Source organism: Pseudophryne corroboree, chromosome 5 (genome assembly GCF_028390025.1).
Source record: "Pseudophryne corroboree isolate aPseCor3 chromosome 5, aPseCor3.hap2, whole genome shotgun sequence".
NCBI classification, from domain to species: Eukaryota; Metazoa; Chordata; class Amphibia; order Anura; family Myobatrachidae; genus Pseudophryne; species Pseudophryne corroboree.
Genome location: NC_086448.1, coordinates 250114211 through 250135606, shown reverse-complemented (window position 1 = coordinate 250135606; position 21396 = coordinate 250114211). Strand labels below are relative to the sequence as shown.

Genomic DNA, 21396 nt, shown 5'->3' with positions numbered 1-21396 from the left:
CGACCCTAGTGGCCGACACAAACACCGGGCCCATCTAGGAGTGGCACTGCAGTGTCACGCAGGATGGCCCTTCCAAAAAACCCTCCCCAAACAGCACATGACGCAAAGAAAAAAAGAGGCGCAATGAGGTAGCTGTGTGAGTAAGATAAGCGACCCTAGTGGCCGACACAAACACCGGGCCCATCTAGGAGTGGCACTGCAGTGTCACGCAGGATGTCCCTTCCAAAAAACCCTCCCCAAACAGCACATGACGCAAAGAAAAAAAGAGGCGCAATGAGGTAGCTGTGTGAGTAAGATAAGCGACCCTAGTGGCCGACACAAACACCGGGCCCATCTAGGAGTGTCACTGCAGTGTCACGCAGGATGTCCCTTCCAAAAAACCCTCCCCAAACAGCACATGACGCAAAGAAAAAAAGAGGCGCAATGAGGTAGCTGTGTGAGTAAGATAAGCGACCCTAGTGGCCGACACAAACACCGGGCCCATCTAGGAGTGGCACTGCAGTGTCACGCAGGATGGCCCTTCCAAAAAACCCTCCCCAAACAGCACATGACGCAAAGAAAAATTAAAGAAAAAAGAGGTGCAAGATGGAATTGTCCTTGGGCCCTCCCACCCACCCTTATGTTGTATAAACAGGACATGCACACTTTAACCAACCCATCATTTCAGTGACAGGGTCTGCCACACGACTGTGACTGATATGACGGGTTGGTTTGGACCCCCACCAAAAAAGAAGCAATTAATCTCTCCTTGCACAAACTGGCTCTACAGAGGCAAGATGTCCACCTCATCATCATCCTCCGATATATCACCGTGTACATCCCCCTCCTCACAGATTATCAATTCGTCCCCACTGGAATCCACCATCTCAGCTCCCTGTGTACTTTGTGGAGGCAATTGCTGCTGGTCAATGTCTCCGCGGAGGAATTGATTATAATTCATTTTAATGAACATCATCTTCTCCACATTTTCTGGATGTAACCTCGTACGCCGATTGCTGACAAGGTGAGCGGCGGCACTAAACACTCTTTCGGAGTACACACTTGTGGGAGGGCAACTTAGGTAGAATAAAGCCAGTTTGTGCAAGGGCCTCCAAATTGCCTCTTTTTCCTGCCAGTATAAGTACGGACTGTGTGACGTGCCTACTTGGATGCGGTCACTCATATAATCCTCCACCATTCTTTCAATGTTGAGAGAATCATATGCAGTGACAGTAGACGACATGTCCGTAATCGTTGTCAGGTCCTTCAGTCCGGACCAGATGTCAGCATCAGCAGTCGCTCCAGACTGCCCTGCATCACCGCCAGCGGGTGGGCTCGGAATTCTGAGCCTTTTCCTCGCACCCCCAGTTGCGGGAGAATGTGAAGGAGGAGATGTTGACAGGTCGCGTTCCGCTTGACTTGACAATTTTCTCACCAGCAGGTCTTTCAACCCCAGCAGACTTGTGTCTGCCGGAAAGAGAGATCCAAGGTAGGCTTTAAATCTAGGATCGAGCACGGTGGCCAAAATTTAGTGCTCTGATTTCAACAGATTGACCACCCGTGAATCCTTGTTAAGCGAATTAAGGGCTCCATCCACAAGTCCCACATGCCTAGCGGAATCGCTCCGTGTTAGCTCCTCCTTCAATGTCTCCAGCTTCTTCTGCAAAAGCCTGATGAGGGGAATGACCTGACTCAGGCTGGCAGTGTCTGAACTGACTTCACGTGTGGCAAGTTCAAAGGGCATCAGAACCTTGCACAACGTTGAAATCATTCTCCACTGCGCTTGAGACAGGTGCATTCCACCTCCTATATCGTGCTCAATTGTATAGGCTTGAATGGCCTTTTGCTGCTCCTCCAACCTCTGAAGCATATAGAGGGTTGAATTCCACCTCGTTACCACTTCTTGCTTCAGATGATGGCAGGGCAGGTTCAGTAGTTTTTGGTGGTGCTCCAGTCTTCTGTACGTGGTGCCTGTACGCCGAAAGTGTCCTGCAATTCTTCTGGCCACCGACAGCATCTCTTGCACGCCCCTGTCGTTTTTTAAAAAATTCTGCACCACCAAATTCAAGGTATGTGCAAAACATGGGACGTGCTGGAATTTGCCCATATTTAATGCACACACAATATTGCTGGCGTTGTCCGATGCCACAAATCCACAGGAGAGTCCAATTGGGGTAAGCCATTCTGCGATGATCTTCCTCAGTTGCCGTAAGAGGTTTTCAGCTGTGTGCGTATTCTGGAAACCGGTGATACAAAGCGTAGCCTGCCTAGGAAAGAGTTGGCGTTTGCGAGATGCTGCTACTGGTGCCGCCGCTGCTGTTCTTGCGGCGGGAGTCCATACATCTACCCAGTGGGCTGTCACAGTCATATAGTCCTGACCCTGCCCTGCTCCACTTGTCCACATGTCCGTGGTTAAGTGGACATTGGGTACAACTGCATTTTTTAGGACACTGGTGAGTCTTTTTCTGACGTCCGTGTACATTCTCGGTATCGCCTGCCTAGAGAAGTGGAACCTAGATGGTATTTGGTAACGGGGGCACACTGCCTCAATAAATTGTCTAGTTCCCTGTGAACTAACGGCGGATACCGGACGCACGTCTAACACCAACATAGTTGTCAAGGCCTCAGTTATCCGCTTTGCAGCAGGATGACTGCTGTGATATTTCATCTTCCTCGCAAAGGACTGTTGGACAGTCAATTGCTTACTGGAAGTAGTACAAGTGGGCTTACGACTTCCCCTCTGGGATGACGATCGACTCCCAGCAGCAACAACAGCAGCGCCAGCAGCAGTAGGCATTACACTCAAGGATGCATCGGAGGAATCTCAGGCAGGAGAGGACTCGTCAGAATTGCCAGTGACATGGCCTGCAGGACTATTGGCATTCCTGGGTAAGGAGGAAATTGACACTGAGGGAGTTGGTGGGGTGGTTTGCGTGAGCTTGGTTACAAGAGGAAGGGATTTACTGGTCAGTGGACTGCTTCCGCTGTCACCCAAAGTTTTTGAACTTGTCACTGACTTATTATGAATGCGCTGCAGGTGACGTATAAGGGAGGATGTTCCGAGGTGGTTAACGTCCTTACCCCTACTTATTACAGCTTGACAAAGGCAACACACGGCTTGACAAATGTTGTCCGCATTTCTGGTGAAATACTTCCACACCGAAGAGCTGATTTTTTTTGTATTTTGACCAGGCATGTCAATGGCCCTATTCCTCCCACGGACAACAGGTGTCTCCCCGGGTGCCTGACTTAAACAAACCACCTCACCATCAGAATCCTCCTGGTCAATTTCCTCCCCAGCGCCAGCAACACCCATATCCTCCTCATCCTGGTGTACTTCAACACTGACATCTTCAATCTGACTATCAGGAACTGGACTGCGGGTGCTCCTTCCAGCACTTGCAGGGGGCGTGAAAATGGTGGAAGGCGCATGCTCTTCACGTCCAGTGTTGGGAAGGTCAGGCATCGCAACCGACACAATTGGACTCTCCTTGTGGATTTGGGATTTCGAAGAACGCACAATTCTTTGCGGTGCTTTTGCCAGCTTGAGTCTTTTCAGTTTTCTAGCGAGAGGCTGAGTGCTTCCATCCTCATGTGAAGCTGAACCACTAGCCATGAACATAGGCCAGGGCCTCAGCCGTTCCTTGCCACTCCGTGTGGTAAATGGCATATTGGCAAGTTTACGCTTCTCCTCCGACAATTTTATTTTAGGTTTTGGAGTCCTTTTTTTACTGATATTTGGTGTTTTGGATTTGACATGCTCTGTACTATGACATTGGGCATCGGCCTTGGCAGACGACGTTGCTGGCATTTCATCGTCTCGGCCATGACTAGTGGCAGCAGCTTCAGCACGAGGTGGAAGTGGATCTTGATCTTTCCCTAATTTTGGAACCTCAACATTTTTGTTCTCCATATTTTAATAGGCACAACTAAAAGGCACCTCAGGTAAACAATGGAGATGGATGGATACTAGTATACTTATGGATGGACTGCCGAGTGCCGAAACAGAGGTAGCTACAGCCGTGGACTACCGTACTGTACTGTGTCTGCTGCTAATATAGACTGGATGATAATGAGATGTAGTATGTATAAAGAAGAAAGAAAAAAAAAAACCACGGGTAGGTGGTATACAATTATGGATGGACTGCCGAGTGCCGACACAGAGGTAGCTACAGCCGTGGACTACCGTACTGTACTGTGTCTGCTGCTAATATAGACTGGTTGATAATGAGATGTAGTATGTATAAAGAAGAAAGAAAAAAAAAACACGGGTAGGTGGTATACAATTATGGATGGACTGCCGAGTGCCGACACAGAGGTAGCTACAGCCATGGACTACCGTACTGTGTCTGCTGCTAATATAGACTGGATGATAATGAGATGTAGTATGTAATGTATAAAGAAGAAAGAAAAAAAAAACACGGGTAGGTGGTATACAATTATGGATGGACTGCCGAGTGCCGACACAGAGGTAGCTACAGCCGTGGACTACCGTACTGTACTGTGTCTGCTGCTAATATAGACTGGATGATAATGAGATGTAGTATGTATAAAGAAGAAAGAAAAAAAAACCACGGGTAGGTGGTATACAATTATGGATGGACTGCCGAGTGCCGACACAGAGGTAGCTACAGCCGTGGACTACCGTACTGTGTCTGCTGCTAATATAGACTGGATGATAATGAGATGTAGTATGTAATGTATAAAGAAGAAAGAAAAAAAAAACACGGGTAGGTGGTATACAATTATGGATGGACTGCCGAGTGCCAACACAGAGGTAGCTACAGCCGTGGACTACCGTACTGTACTGTGTCTGCTGCTAATATAGACTGGATGATAATGAGATGTAGTATGTATAAAGAAGAAAGAAAAAAAAACCACGGGTAGGTGGTATACAATTATGGATGGACTGCCGAGTGCCGACACAGAGGTAGCTACAGCCGTGGACTACCGTACTGTGTCTGCTGCTAATATAGACTGGATGATAATGAGATGTAGTATGTAATGTATAAAGAAGAAAGAAAAAAAAAACACGGGTAGGTGGTATACAATTATGGATGGACTGCCGAGTGCCGACACAGAGGTAGCTACAGACGTGGACTACCGTACTGTGTCTGCTGCTAATATAGACTGGATGATAATGAGATGTAGTATGTATAAAGAAGAAAGAAAAAAAAAAACACGGGTAGGTGGTATACAATTATGGATGGACTGCCGAGTGCCGACACAGAGGTAGCTACAGCCGTGGACTACCGTACTGTACTGTGTCTGCTGCTAATATAGACTGGATGATAATGAGATGTAGTATGTATAAAGAAGAAAGAAAAAAAAAACACGGGTAGGTGGTATACAATTATGGATGGACTGCCGAGTGCCGACACAGAGGTAGCTACAGCCGTGAACTACCGTACTGTGTCTGCTGCTAGTATAGACTGGATGATAAATAATGATATAAAAAATATATATATATCACTACTGCAGCCGGACAGGTATATATTATATAATGACGGACCTGCTGGACACTGTCTGTCAGCAGAATTAGTTTTTTAATTTTTATAGAATAAAAAAACACCACACAAGTCACACGACGAGTGTACTTTTTCAGGTAGACAATCACAATATACTATACTGGTGGTCAGTGTGGTCAGGTCACTGGTCACAGTGGTCAGTGGTCAGTCACACTGGCAGTGGCACTCTGGCAGCAAAAGTGTGCACTGTTTAATATGTACTCCTGGCTCCTGCTATAACCTATAACTGCTCCCCAGTCTCCCCCACAATTAAGCTGTGTGAGCACAGTCAGATATTATACATAGATGATGCAGCACACTGGGCTGAGCACAGATATGGTATGTGAGTGTGACTGAGTCACTGTGTATCGTTTTTTTCAGGCAGAGAACAAGAACAGAATGGATTATTAAATAATAATAAATTATAAAACTGCACTGGTGGTCAGGTCACTGGTCATCAGTCACTAGTATAACTCCTCCTAAGCTCCAGTAAGTAAATGAAGTGTCTCACTCTCACTCTCCTATCTATTTTAATTTCTAAACGGAGAGGACGCCAGCCACGTCCTCTCCCTATCAATCTCAATGCACGTGTGAAAATGGCCGCGACGCGCGGCTCCTTATATAGAATCCGAGTCTCGCGATAGAATCCGAGCCTCGCGAGAATCCGACAGCGTGATGATGACGTTCGGGCGCGCTCGGGTTAACCGAGCAAGGCGGGAAGATCCGAGTCGCTCGGACCCGTGTAAAAAAACATGAAGTTCGGGCGGGTTCGGATTCAGAGAAACCGAACCCGCTCATCTCTAATCTCCAATCAATTTGCCAACTTTTAATCCCAGCTGTACAATCTTTCTTCTGTATCTTTTGTCCCCCAACCAACTCTTTCGTCCATTACCTCTTTTCTGGCAGACCTGAAGCTACCCTCGATCTCAGAGGATCAATTGGAATTCTTGAATGCACCTTGGTCATCTGAGGAGGTATCTGGAGCCATTAGGTCTCTCCCTAAGGGTAAGTCCCCATCCCCCGACGGCTTTATTAATGATTTTTATGTTGCCTTTCTGGATCTTTTAGTTTCCTCTTTAGTCACGGTCTATAATGATATAACAGCTCGTGGTACTCTTCCAACGGAATTGGTGAAGGCCCATATTGTCACAATCCCTAAACCTGATAAGTATCCGGCTCTCTGTCAGAACTATTGTCCTATTGCGCTATTGAATGGTGATATTAAAATCTATGCTAAATTGATAGCAACTCATTTAAATGCATTCTCCCTATCTTAGTCCTCCCAAATCAGGTCGACTTTGCACCTGGCAGGCAAGCGACTGATAACACGTGCAGAGGGTTTAATCTGGTAGACTCTTTGCCCGACGATACAGGCCGTCTATTGCTATCCCTAAACACAGAGAAGGCATTTGATCATTTAAGCTGGCTATATATGCGTGAAGTTTTAGTGAAATTCGGTTTTCGGGACCAAATGCTATCATCTATTTTAGCTTTATACAGCTCGCTGTCGGCCCAAGTTTTCAGTAATGGCTTCCTGTCTGTCTCCTCTATCTCTAATGCTACCTGTTAGGATTTCCCTCTCTCTCCCCTCATTTTTGTTTTAGCGATAGAGCCACTAGCAGCTAAGAACCGTGCTGACCCTCTTTTCCCAGGATTACAAGTTGGCCCTTTTTCTCACAAATTGTGCTTATTTGCAGACAATGTTTTATTGTTTGTAACTGATCCCTGCACCACTCTCCCCCATCTGCATAATGTTGTGAATAAATTCTCTGCAGTGTTCTATTATAAATTAAATACCATCAAAACAGATGCCCTTCCTATCAAATTCTCACACTCTGTTGCTTCTCTTCGTACTCTTTACCCTTACAACTGGCAGACTGCTTCGATTCACTATCTAGGCACTCACATTTCCTCATTATCTTCTTCTGTTTTTCAAGTTAACCTCCCCGTGCTCCTCACCTCATTGTCCTTATTATTTAAATTGTGGCTTACATATGACATATCTTGGCTTGGACATTTGGCTGCTTTTAAGATGTCCCTACTCCCCAAACTAATGTATCTTTTTAGAACTATCCCCTACGCTTTTCCAAAAAAATATCTAGATAAATGTAACTTTATACTGACTCAATACATGTGGTCATCCCGCCCACCCAAATTAGCTTGCTCACGAATGTGCCTGCCAAGACATAAAGGTGGTATGAATATGCCTGACTTAGTACTTTATCGGGAAGCTTGCCTCTTAGTCCAAATTAAAGCATACTGCAGTGTACCCGTTAAAGCAGAGTGGACATGTCTGGAGGATTTGACCTGCGCACGTTTCCCCTTAAGAGATTTATTCTGGTTACGTAAACCCCTTTTCAAGTCTCCAAGCTGCTTTCTCTCTGCCTGACTCAGAGAGACTACAGTACTACCAAATTCAACATTGATGGAATAGCCTTCCCTCCGCAACTACCTCCTCAAATCCTCTTAAAGCCTCTCTGTTAGGCCAACTTTTAACTAAAGACAGTAGGGGGGAAACTTCGTTTTAGTACAAAATATTTATGGAATTGATGCCTTCTCCCAAATCTAACGCTCAAAAGCAATGGGAATTAGACATTGGACAGGTTATATCAGAATCTCAATGGCAGAAAATATTCCAGTCCACCTATAAAATGTCTAAATGTTTAAAACACTCTGAAATGCATGTACGTTGTTACACAGGTTGTACCTTACACCCAACCGACTGCACACGATATGGCCCAGTTGCTCAAAATTTGGCTGGTGCCTCTGTAGGGAACAGAAAATAGAAACAGAAGACTCTTGTGTGCAATATAGTAACGGGTTCCTTTCCCTGTGGCCAATGCAAGGCATGCCCCCAAATACTGCAAACAAATACAGTCATGGATCATTATGGACAATCAGTTACTCTGAAACACTTCTTTAACTAGAATATGCAGGCAGTGATTTACTGCCTCACGTGTACTTGTGACCTGAAGTACATCGGCATGACTACACGCAAATTCAAGGAAAGAATTATCGAACATTTAGGAACTATTCAAAATACGTCCTTGGATTTATCCCGTATGAAACAATTAACTTCAGTTGCAAGACACTTTCATTTCCATCATAGGGGCTCCTCAAAAGACCTGAAAGTGATTGGTCTGGATATAATTCAATTGGGCATCAGAGGAGGAGAGATCACCAAGGAGCTGCTTAAGAAGGAGAGTCAGTGGATTTTCCGTTTGGGTGGACTCAAACCTTTGGGCTTAAATGAGAACATTAATTATGGTGTTTTTCTGTAAATAGCGGCATTCTCACTATTTTCTGGTAGTCTTTCCTCAGGGTTTATTTAGTGCACGAATCCTAATCCATCCATTCCTTTGTAACCCACCACAATAATCTTTTTCTTTTCCCCTCTCTTTCCCCTGTCTGACTCCCATTCTTACCACACATTTCACACATCAGTTTGCATTTAGATTTATTGTCACTAAGATTGCTCTCTTTTTAATATTTTCACCAGGTGTCCCTAATTGCAGTGTATTTAACTGCCACCTTTATCGCACTAACCTTCCTTTCTCTCCCAAACCCCTCTTTTTTTCTAAAAAAAATGTCCCCTCCCTCCCACCCACCCCCACTCTCCTTCTTCTTATTTTCCTTTTCTCTTATCACTTCCACATACTTTCACATTTAGCCCCCTTATTCACGCAGCACCTAATAGCAATCCAGCACATTCTTGATACACATCACAGTCATATTCACACACACTCCCTCTCTCCTTTTCATCTACACTCTAACTACTCATATGTGTTATCCACATTTTCTCCAATAATTTAACGGTGCCCTTATGGCTCCTTACTCCATCACCTTCCTATTTTTCTATTTGTAAGTATACTGTGGGTACACCCAATATGTTTATCTAAGGAACTTTATTATCAATGATACTTACTGTCTTTATGACTTTTTTAACAATCTTTCTGCTATTACTTATAATGCATTTTTATACTCACTTATTAGTTTCATATTTCACACTTTAGTTTTCCTTTAGATTTTATTATTACCCTATGATTGTATAATTATATATATTTGTAATACCCCACAATGTGAAGTATTACAGTATGTCTGACATTGTGCATCACACTACAGTGCAGGTGTATGTCATTATATAACTGACAGACCGCAGCCCCAGCAACTGCTCAAGAGCTCAGGAGCAGGTCACATGACCAGTCAGGTGGTTAGGCCGGTGACAGTTGGGAGAGGTAGTTGATGGAGAGCTCGCTGAGGGGACGGAGAGAGGTGCGCTGGTGATGCGTACTCGGTGCGGCATTAACAGCTGTGGTAACCGCTTCGTACCTGCATCTGATGACAAAGTTAAGCTGAATTACCCCGAACAGACTCCGGTGTGTCCCGCTGAGCTTGGAGAGTGAGTCCGGTGTGGAGATCCTTATCCGCGCTACAGAGAAGATGTCATCGCTGATGCTGATGATGGGGGCGGTAGCGGATCCCTCCCTCTGACTGCCTGCTGTAAGATACTTCTAGTGGGGACGCCTTCAGGAAAGTGTCTTGGAGGTGACTGACATTCATAGATGGAGACTCTGCCCGACAGTGAGTAAGTGTGTGAACACACAGGGAGGATCGGGAGGTGGCCCCAGACAGTCCATATAAGGCAATCAGAGGGCGCACAGAGACAGCTATAGTAGGGCTGTATGTTCCTGAAGGGATTATCACATCCAACTGAACAATATTAATCTAAAATAGCCTATTTCAAGTCAACCTACACTGACTGTCCAGAGCAAGATAAGCTATTTTTGACCGGACACAGTATCACCTCACTTTGGCATGTAGTTAGAGCCAATTGCTGCAGCATAGTGCCACCGTCCTAAAGTCATGAAGACCCTGATATTACAGCAGCATAGAGAATACAGAGACTTAAAGTATTAGCTGAGACCTCATAATTATTAACCACTTTACCTCTAGCTATTGCATTGCACTTATACATTGAGGACACTCTGCAGGTGATCTACAAAAACCTAAGCTGGGTTTAAGTGAGCCCTGTCCAGTGCACAGTCAGTAAACAGCCAGGCAGGACCAGGTACCTATCTTATTCAGAGGGATACAGAGTTCAGCTCGAGACAATCATTTAGGACCAATATATTAAGCCTGCTTCACCTTCACAGAGATTTATCAGCACCAATTAACTCTTTCTGCAGTTAAGGAAATACTTTCAACTTATTTACAAAGAACTCGAATGGAAAGAATACAAGCAGAATTGTTCTTGGCTAAAGGCAGGGAGTACATATAAACGCTATACCTCAAAGATTCCTATTAGGCGCCATAAACTTCATGTGCACCAACGTGGTAGTAAGCTAATAACCTGCGCAGTATAAACTAAAGGGGAAAAGAACATTGATTTGTGTCACTTTAATATAGTTCTTGTCACTGCATGCATGACACTCTATTGCTACTTTGGTTATTGAGGAATTCACTGTCCTAACCTTCTTGTATCTGGTACTAGTGTTATGCATAAAAGTTCAGAGTTAAGATTTCTAATCCGCTTAAGAAGGAAGACCCAGAGACGACAGGTTCCGGCCTAATCAAACATTCTGTTTATTGTGTAGGCAATTGTTCCTGTGTATTGTGAAAAGCAAACCAATTTGTGAAATTGACATTTGTTGTAATACTTGTTGAAAGAGAAGGGCATCTTTGAACCATGGCCCTCATTCCGAGTTGATCGGTCGCAAGGCGAATTTAGCAGAGTTACACACGCTAAGCCGCCGCCTACTGGGAGTGAATCTTAGCTTCTTAAAATTGCGACCGATGTATTCGCAATATTGCGATTACTAACTACTTAGCAGTTTCAGAGTAGCTCCAGACTTACTCTGCCTGTGCGATCAGTTCAGTGCTTGTCGTTCCTGGTTGACGTCACAAACACACCCAGCGTTCGCCCAGGCACTCCCACCGTTTCTCCGGCCACTCCTGCGTTTTTTCCGGAAACGGTAGCGTTTTCAGCCACACGCCCCTGAAACGCCGTGTTTCCGCCCAGTAACACCCATTTCCTGTCAATCACATTACGATCGCCGGAGCGAAGAAAAAGCCGTGAGTAAAAATACTTTCTTCATAGTAAAGTTACTTGGCGCAGTCGCAGTGCGAACATTGCGCATGCGTACTAAGCGGATTTTCACTGCGATGCGATGAAAAAGAACGAGCGAACAACTCGGAATGAGGGCCCATATTAATAAATAAATTGAGCTGTTGACGAAAACCAGCGACTGTTTATCCTGAGTAAATTGACAATGCTCAGCTCTCCGCGAAGACAAGAGAAGACCTACAAATACAAGGTAGGATCCTTAAGGTACACAAGGTGGGAAGCTGCTCAATCAGATTGTAATGTCACTCAGGTGCTAAAAGGGGAGGGGTAATTCTGTGTAGGAAAAAAAACTGTGTTCCCTAATGCACACCGAGTGAATAACATTACTATATAATAAGTCAGATAATACGGAGATCTTAGTTGCGTATATCTGCAGATATAGGGTTAAGCCCCCAGGCCGATCGACAAGGCTTCTCCGTCACTGGGGGTCCCTAATACTAGGTATGGGCCTGGGGTGCAGGACCCCACAATGTCGGCACAGGTCGGCCACCCCAGGTCAGCACACAGGTGAAAATTAATAGGGGTTAATAAGAAGCACAGAAGTGCTATGTAAGTGGTGTGATTAAAAAATATATACAAAGTGATAGGAAAAATAATAAGTGTTAATAAAGTGTTAGGGTGTGCCGACCTGCAACAGCCCACCCATACCGACACAGGGGCCACTGCACCCCACACCCACCCCATAAATAATTACATATATATATATCTGGGTTAAATTCCCAGTGTAAGGCCACATGGTAATGGCACCTACAGCATCTGAGAGCCAGCTTACCTGGGGATACCCCTGACTTCCCCTATGGCACTACTAGAGTCAGCAATCCCTCCTAATGCTGACCCATTTGTGCCTCTCTATATACAATACACAAGGTGGGAAGCTGCTCAATCAGATTGTAATGTCACTCAGGTGCTAAAAGGGGAGGGGTAATTCTGTGTAGGAAAAAAAACTGTGTTCCCTAATGCACACCGAGTGAATAACATTACTATATAATAAGTCAGATAATACGGAGATCTTAGTTGCGTATATCTGCAGATATAGGGTTAAGCCCCCAGGCCGATCGACAAGGCTTCTCCGTCACTGGGGGTCCCTAATACTAGGTATGGGCCTGGGGTGCAGGACCCCACAATGTCGGCACAGGTCGGCCACCCCAGGTCAGCACACAGGTGAAAATTAATAGGGGTTAATAAGAAGCACAGAAGTGCTATGTAAGTGGTGTGATTAAAAAATATATACAAAGTGATAGGAAAAATAATAAGTGTTAATAAAGTGTTAGGGTGTGCCGACCTGCAACAGCCCACCCATACCGACACAGGGGCCACTGCACCCCACACCCACCCCATAAATAATTACATATATATATATCTGGGTTAAATTCCCAGTGTAAGGCCACATGGTAATGGCACCTACAGCATCTGAGAGCCAGCTTACCTGGGGATACCCCTGACTTCCCCTATGGCACTACTAGAGTCAGCAATCCCTCCTAATGCTGATCCTTAAGGTATATGGTTCACTAATTCCTACATTCACAGTGGGTTTGCATAACTCATCACCCGAGGGGTTCACATATTTTTTATTTAAAAAAAAATATTTTATTTATTTATTATTTCTTTTTTATTGTTTACAAGGTGGCCCTAATTTGTGTATTCTTTTACCCCCACCCCTTTACTGCACATTTTAGCAGCTTTTCTGCTATTCCTGTACCTTAGCAGCCTTCCTGCTATTTCTTATAATGTGCAGCTATCATACTCAATTATAATTTTCACATAACATGCTACTGTTTCAATGTGCCCTAAGTGGTTAGTCAATTCCTACAAGCAATTTAGCCTATGCATTGTCTGTTTTGTACACTACTACATTTGGGGCAGTAATTCCACCTTCACTTCACAGTACCTCTTTTTCCTTTTTCTCCTCTTTAAATTCTATTATAATGTTATTTGTTACAGTCTGGCGAGCGGTTGCGCTGTTGCTAGGCAACCCCAGCTACACTAGTACGTCACATAATAGGGTAGTAGCACTAACCAGTGACAATGCAGATCCTTAGTCCCCTTACTCTGACAGCGGCGCACATATTATGACAGCACTGCATCCTCTCAATACCTGCAGGCGGAAACTGCTAATTCAGCTTCCGTCCTTAGTTACCTCACGCTGCCTCCTTCCCCTTACTTATGGTGCACCTGATAGGTATACGCCTCACACGTAGGCGGAAGTTGCTAATCCAGCTTCCATCCATTGTTACCTTATGCCACATCCCTATCCTTACATACGGCGTATCTGATTGCTATGCACCTTACAGACAGGATATTTCAATGCCATGTGACACCTTCCCCATACAACAGGAAGTGAACAAGCCAGGTAAATTGGGCGAAACACGTCTTCCAGAGGGTCCCTCTTCACCAGTTTTCATGCAACAGTGTGATCCCCACTTGCGTATTTAACTGGTACGTATGGTACTTCGAGAAGTGTAAAACTGACGGTTTTGGCAGTTTAACTTATTATTTCATACACTTATTGATGCTGATTTATTGTCTGTTAATATCTGTTATCATTGAATAGCTGTATAATTGGTTAGGTTACATACTCATTCCTTTTAGTAACATAGACCATAGTTGTATATTAAATGAACATACAGATCTGACTTGTTTATACTCTTCCCTTATAAATAGCAGGACTTTTTGGTGAGTTAATACAGTACATCTATGCCTATCGGCAGCTTTATTTAGTGCACCATTCTTCCCTATTTGCATTTAGCATTTGGGGATCTTATGCCTGTTTATTTGCGGGGTTTATTGCCTGGATTGCATCTTCACTCGTTGTTATAAGAGTTTACCTATTTAGATTAATCTAATGTAACTATTACAACTATATGACACATTCATTTGCAGAAATTTGCATGTATTTTTTGTGCATTTGGTAACTTGTATCCATAGCTGTTGTTTTTGCTTCTTATGCGTTTTTTTCATAATAGACAATCATTAATTCTCTTTTCCATTTGATGTGGGGTTGTATACAAATATCTGCTAACAAGCCTATCAATATTTATCTTCAACATATGCATACCAGCATATGAATATATCTGTTTTTTCTGACTTTGCATATTTCGGTGGACTCTCATCTGTGATCCAGGGGGCTGACTCGACACTGGTGTGACGTGTTCTGTCCCCCTGCCTAACACAGATAGCAGATCCATATCTTCTCTATTTATCTTCAGCTCTAATATAAACTTGATTCTACTCATTTTTATATTGGTGCACTCTCATTGGTATATCACACCAAGTCCGATTACTCTACTGCCATACCGCATTGCAAATGCCCGATCTCGACTGATCTTGGAAGCTAAACAGTGCTGGGCTGGGTCAGTGCTTGGATGGGAGATCTCCAAGGAATACCTGGTGTTGTAGAGGTTTCAGAATCTACTTAGGTTGTGATTCAAACATAACACCAACAGCAGTATCACCATCTTTTCCTTTTTTTCATTCTTATCAGTAATATCTTTTGCTTTTTCTACTTAACCATTCAGCAGAAAACTAAAATTACTACTGCTGCTTGTTTAGCATTATTTATATACCAGTGATTAGGTTCCCAACGTGTCGCTGACCTAATTCTAATTAATACAGACTTCTCTCTACTGGTCAAGGGAAATTGGTGTAGGACTTACTGTGTCCACATCCTTTCAAACTACTATGTGTAGTATGACCAGAACATTTTAACATATTTTATGCACATTATCTGTCTGCTGAGGCATTGGGTTTTGGGTAATTCTTTGTTTGATTTGTTAATAATTAGTAATAAAATCTATGTTTTAATATTTCTACCTGTCACAGAATTTAAAATTTAGAATAAGAGAGCACCCACACAAGAGTCTTCTGTTTCTCTTTTCTGTTCAACGTGTGTTTACTTGACTCTGGGCACACCACCAACAAGGACTTACATTTTGGGATATATCATATTCTGATTGTCCACCTTTGGTTCTCTATTACATTTATTACGTTATCAGACTGGTGCCGGATCATTCTTCTTTATGGGGGGCAGTAGGTCACCTATTTCATGTGTTTTGGTCTTGCCCCCTTCTAAAAAAAAGTTCTGGGAAGCAATATTTGGGCTTATTAATGCAGTATTAAATGTGTCTCTGACCCCCTTATAGCCTTCCTGAATGTCTACCCACGTACGTTGGGTTCTTATCACCTTTACGTCCTAGGCCATATCTGTGTTGCGGCCAGATCCACCCTTACTCAATGCTGGAAACAGCCCTCCTTACCCCCGCGTACGAAGGTTATCCACAAAGTTCAGTTTCACTTTCTAATGGAGACGGACTATTTACCTTATTCCTTTTCTGCTAACTCCCCCCTGGTTTGCTGGTTGCCTTGGCATGAATATATTACAGATGGTGAGGGGGCAAACCACATTGCACACCCTTCTCCCCAACACACACTTCAGTTCAACTTGAATGAACCTGGGGAATTTTCCTGCTCTTAGTTTGGTTCTGAGCCTACACCACTAGCCCTATCGTCTTTATGGTCTGTACTTTATCTTGCCTTTGGATTTGTAATGTATTCTGTTGAATTTATATGTGGTAACTACTGTTATGTTATCTCTTTTTGGTATTTTTTCTCGTGTTGATGTATTACCTTGACCCCTCCCTCCCTCTTTTCTTCTTTTTTTCTGTACATCCCCATTTTGAAAACTGAAACATTTTCAATAAAAACCATTGATGATAAAGAAAATGTAGATAAAAATTTGGTAAACAAAATGATTCTATGATTCATTTTTTATCTCCAACTGTATATTTGTTATATGCTTTCATTTCAGAGTACATTTCGGTTACCCCTAGCTCTATTAAAAGCCAATAGACACTGTAACTTGGGAGGCTACCACCATTGCAGAATGCCAATAATAGACAACCAGGCAAAAGGAAAGTGATTCACCTATTGCACATGCAGTTTGCAGTGAAGGTCCCGCAGGTCTAAAAGCAGACACTAAGCAAGCAACAGCACTGAGGTGGTGCTAAAGCCACTGAAAACCTGCAGACAGCATGCTGAGGACCACAGCAGACATGCCAGCAGTGTATTTGAGAGCGGTTCTACAGCAGATAAGATACAGAAGTCTATTTAATTGGAAAGAATTATTGCCTATTGGTTACCATATTGAAAATTCATTTGTTTATGTTTGTCATATTTAATTTGTACCAAAATTACTGTCATTATTTTCTCTCTAAAGTGACCATCCCTGGACTCACATCCTCTTACATCCCTTTAATAAATCTACTTGATTATTCTAATTTTTAAAGGGAGCCACATTATGTAATTTTAGAGTGTATATGGGCCTAGCCTGAGGAAGATAAACTTGTGTAGTCAAAGAAGAAAGAAGAGCCACTGGAGCTGGCATAACAAAGGAGGTGTGCAGAGAGGTACAAGGTTAGGCTGTTTGACTAAACGCCTCTGATGAAGTCACTGGGAGCAAAGAATCATGTTAGTTACTTTACATTGTTATAACATGAGTGTTCAATGCGGCAGATGTGATAAACGCATCAGCCAATCAGCTCCAATATGTAAATTAACAGTTAGGAGCTGATTGGCTGGTGCGTTTATCGCCTTGCACTTATTACTGGTTTATCATTTCCTTATGCCATCTCCAGGCTTAATACATCTGCCCCATTATTTGTTGTAGACACCTCAGTAAAACAGTTTCTTTCTTAATTATGTCTTGGAACATTAACTACAGAAGTTCAAAGTACAGCCACAGCCCAGAGGTTTGATAATTCTAACACTCGATGATGTATCATAATGTAGCATGTAAGCGACTGAATTGAGATGTTTGGCTTTTATTACCAGCATGGCCAGAGATTGGTTCATATCTTCATGTCAGCCTATATCTCATCACCTAGTGACCTAGATTTCTTTGGATCACATGTATGGTGAGGTAACTTATCCTTTCAATACTGATAAGGAAAAAAGAATTGATGTACCTGTTCATCCCATGAATGGAATATCCTGAACCTTGGAAAGAATCTAATAGCTTGATTGAGACAGAAGGACTGCACATATTACTATGGACAAAATTAATTAATAGGAAAGTGGTCTATGTTTTGTCCTCAAGTTTACCATGGTTTATATGGGGATTGTGTGCTTTTTTTCTGTGGGTCTCCTCTTATTACATTGAAACACTTCACCTGTACTGTATGTGTTCAATTGTTCTTAGCATTATTTGCAATGTAAAGATAGCGCCTAAGTGGTTCATATAACATTCATGTATTTTGATTGATCCTGATAAGTAGCACTGTTACCAATTGGTGTACTGAGTATTCTTGGGTTGTCTTTACTCTTGTCTGCTGCTACAGGTATTAGGACTGCAACCTACTATCCTAAATTGTAATTGTTTTCCATTGGGATGATTCTCTTCTACTTGTACACATAAAACATGTTCTAAGTGTTGCATTCTCCATATTGAGAGTTAATTTGTGCTGTTGCCCCCACAAGGAGAGCATTATACACTCAGCTGTCCCCTACACACCTGTACTCTAGTGCCATGTTGTCATGCTTTTATTTTATATGGCATCAGCTTAGCGCTTATTCTAATATTCTTGAAAATATATCAGGTATTCCATATATGGTTATTTATCATCTGTTTAAAGCTTTTTACTCTACTAATATGTTCTATGTATTTTAATTAGATTTTTTTTAGAATAATAAAATATTTGTTTTTTGCACTCAATTACTGCTTGATACTCATTATGTATGAGTTTCTGACTGCAACACGAAGATTATATATCCTTTGTTAAACGCAGATTGGCCCTAGACTACAGGAGAAACGCCCAACGGTGATGTTATGGTATTATTGCACAGTGGCCCATTGAGCTTTTCATCTCAGTAAAAAGGTAGAAATCTGCACAGGATATGGTGTATGAAATATTGTTTGTCTTTTACATTATTGTTAACCAAGATCAAGCCTAATAAAAAACCTTAAGTTCAGCAATAGGTTGGTGGTGCTCCCAGAAGAGAGTTCAATAAACTATAAAAGGAGTGTGGTCTTTTGAGAGAGCAAAAGACAAGAGCGACTATGTGTCTTTTCCAGGGCACACATGAAAATGAAAAGGTGAATGTATTAATATTTAATTTTTATTGAGATACGCTTAAAAAAAGGGGGAGAGAAGGCAAACATTCATATATAAGTGCAAAAAATGCTACCATTTCTATGTGAAGAAATTGGGTAAATAAGCAAAAAATATATATATATTCCCTTAGTAGTCAATAAAAATTACTTTATTTTCCTGTGATGGGAAATTTTTGGGAATAAAATAGCTCAACTAAGCTCAGCTGTGATGTGTCAGAAGGAAGGTCACAATTTAGTGTGAAAGAATGAAATTATCTATGGTACCTAGTTTTCCCTGGTGGTCTCCCATCCAGGTAGTGATCAAGCCCTATAAAATGTAGCTTCCAAGATTAGAGGAGGTTGGGTAGACCAAGTGAGGTCTGACTGTGGGTAAATAGGTTTTAACACATACCCGCAATCTACGATAACTGACACGTGAAGGATTCTTCTATAAATTTGAGATATACTGTCGCACAATGATATGCACAGTTGCTCTATGAGGAGTTTGGATTGAATATCTAGGTCTATGCATCAACCAAGATTGGCAAAATTTGATTGGTGTGGGAGAGTAAAATACCTACGGTACCTAGTATTCCCTGGTGGTCTCCCATCCAGGTACTGACCAGGCCCTGCAGTGCATAGCTTCCAAGATCAGATGAGGTTGGGCATACCCAGTGTGGTCTGACCGTAGGTAAGTAAAACTCCAACACATGCAATCAATCCAAATGCATAGACAATTATAGGGTTTATATATATGCAGAGTAATAAATTTATACTGATAGGTACCAGGAATTAATTCAATATAATGACAATTGTGTTGAATAAAAGATATTGATGAATGACATGTGTCTTAGTGTGTAATTTTTCACATGTGCATGCACTAGATTTTAGAAAACAAGAGCCAGGTCTATGGTTCTTGACACTTCTGCTGTTCAATCATCTGTCTCTGCATCGAATGACAGAATGAGAGAGTGATCAGAACTAGACAATGGCTCAGAAATAAGAGATACAGGGGTACTTCTGCTGTCCCTGAATAGGGTAGCGTTCTGTTACCATAAGCATTGCAGAATGCCACTGCTGGTTATGGGATGAGAGAGTAACCCAGAAAAATTAGAAAGAGAAAATAGATGATAATGGGAAAATAGTGTCCTCAGAAGAGGTGCACAATGTCCCTTAGTAAAATACGAGATATGAAAGATTTTTTTGTTGAGAATGAGATTACACACAGTAAATTCAAGCTATAACTGTAATAGATATATATGGTGTAACTGATGAAAACAGCTTGCCCCAGCTTGTTTGCAAACTGTACACAATATAGATGTATTAAGCAGAGCAGTAAAGCTCGAATTTATACTTATCTTGTGTAAATTTCGCCAGGAAATGGTAGCATTTTTGCGCTTATATATGAATGTTTGCCTTCTCTCCCCCTTTTTTAAGTGTATCTCAATAAAAGTTAACTATTGATACATTCACCTTTTCATTTTCATAAGTGTGCCCTGGAAAAGACACATAGTCGCTCTTGTCTTTTGCTCTCTCAAAACACCCCTTTTATAGCTTTTCATCTCATCAGACATTTCACCATGCATTTGTAGTGAGTGACTACCTCCCTGTAAGTTGTCTTCAGCATCTATCCTTTTTAATTTTTGTCATACTAAGTGTAGAAAGCACAGACCCCTGCCATTTGTGAAGACATAACATTGACATGACCACTAGGTGCTACAGTAACTAGTTCTCACTTGTCACAACCATAGGCATTTCTATAATTAATGCAGGGTGTGCAGTGTGCACACAGGTACCTGGGTCCAGGGGAACCCACTCCCTGCATCCACATACTACACTTGCCTCTCACAAGAGAAGTGGTGCTGGCAACATTTTCCCAGAGAACTTCACATGCACAGTGGAGAATGCTCTGCACTGTTTCCTCATTGGTGCTGATGCTGTATGGTCCCTATAGCAACAGAGGTGCGCTGATGTCAGGGCCAGTTCAAAACATATTTTCTGCATATTGAGAAATCCCTGGGAAATGTCGCCAGTGCCATTTAACAAGAGATCTTTCTTAAGATACGAGTATAGCTGGGGTAACAAATCATATTTGAAGTCTATGGTTATGGGAAATGCTATAAAAGGGGAAGGTTTCTGAATTTACTAATTATAAAACACTATTTTTACGGATAATCTTTACTAGTAACCATTCCCATTTCCATGCACTGTAAACCTAAAATAATTGTACTGACGGTAGAAATAGGTTAATGTTAATGGAAAGTGTTGATAATGTAAGCTTCACGCACATTTTAAGTTGTGCAAATGAATCTTATAATATCCAATTTTTTTAAACACCTGAAAGAAAATATCCCAAAGTAATATTAAATCATTACATTAATATTACAGTTGTATCCACTTACATTGTTATAGAGTATATACCAGTTAGGAGCTTGATAACAGAAACAAATGTTTTATTAAAAAAATCCAGTTTATTACACACTAAAAAACACTTAAATGGCACACAAAAATAAATAAAAAATAATGATATTGATATTCAGATGTTACCCTGAATTTCGGAATATTACATCCGAGTTACCATGATCAATGATCGGAAATGCTGGACCAAATGAGTGGAGAAGTTAGCTAATGTGGTTACTGGGTACTGGTGAGCTGCTAACAAAACATAATATTTCATCAATGAGGTCAGTAGTCTATATATA

At 42.2% G+C, this 21396-nt stretch overlaps 1 long non-coding RNA gene and 2 pseudogenes across 1 annotated transcript; 2 read left to right on the top strand and 1 right to left on the bottom strand.

Moving 5' to 3' along the window:
- Nucleotides 1–9576: 9576 nt before the first annotated feature.
- LOC134928967 (uncharacterized) lies at nucleotides 9577–16883 on the top strand. The gene is made up of 2 exons (XR_010178171.1): nucleotides 9577–10071; nucleotides 16415–16883. It is a non-coding gene; the product is annotated as an uncharacterized LOC134928967 (long non-coding RNA).
- LOC134930202 (5S ribosomal RNA) lies at nucleotides 14891–15009 on the top strand (annotated as a pseudogene).
- A 2385-nt stretch (nucleotides 16884–19268) lies between the features above and the next one.
- LOC134931571 (5S ribosomal RNA) lies at nucleotides 19269–19387 on the bottom strand (annotated as a pseudogene).
- Between the last annotated feature and the right edge of the window lie 2009 nt (nucleotides 19388–21396).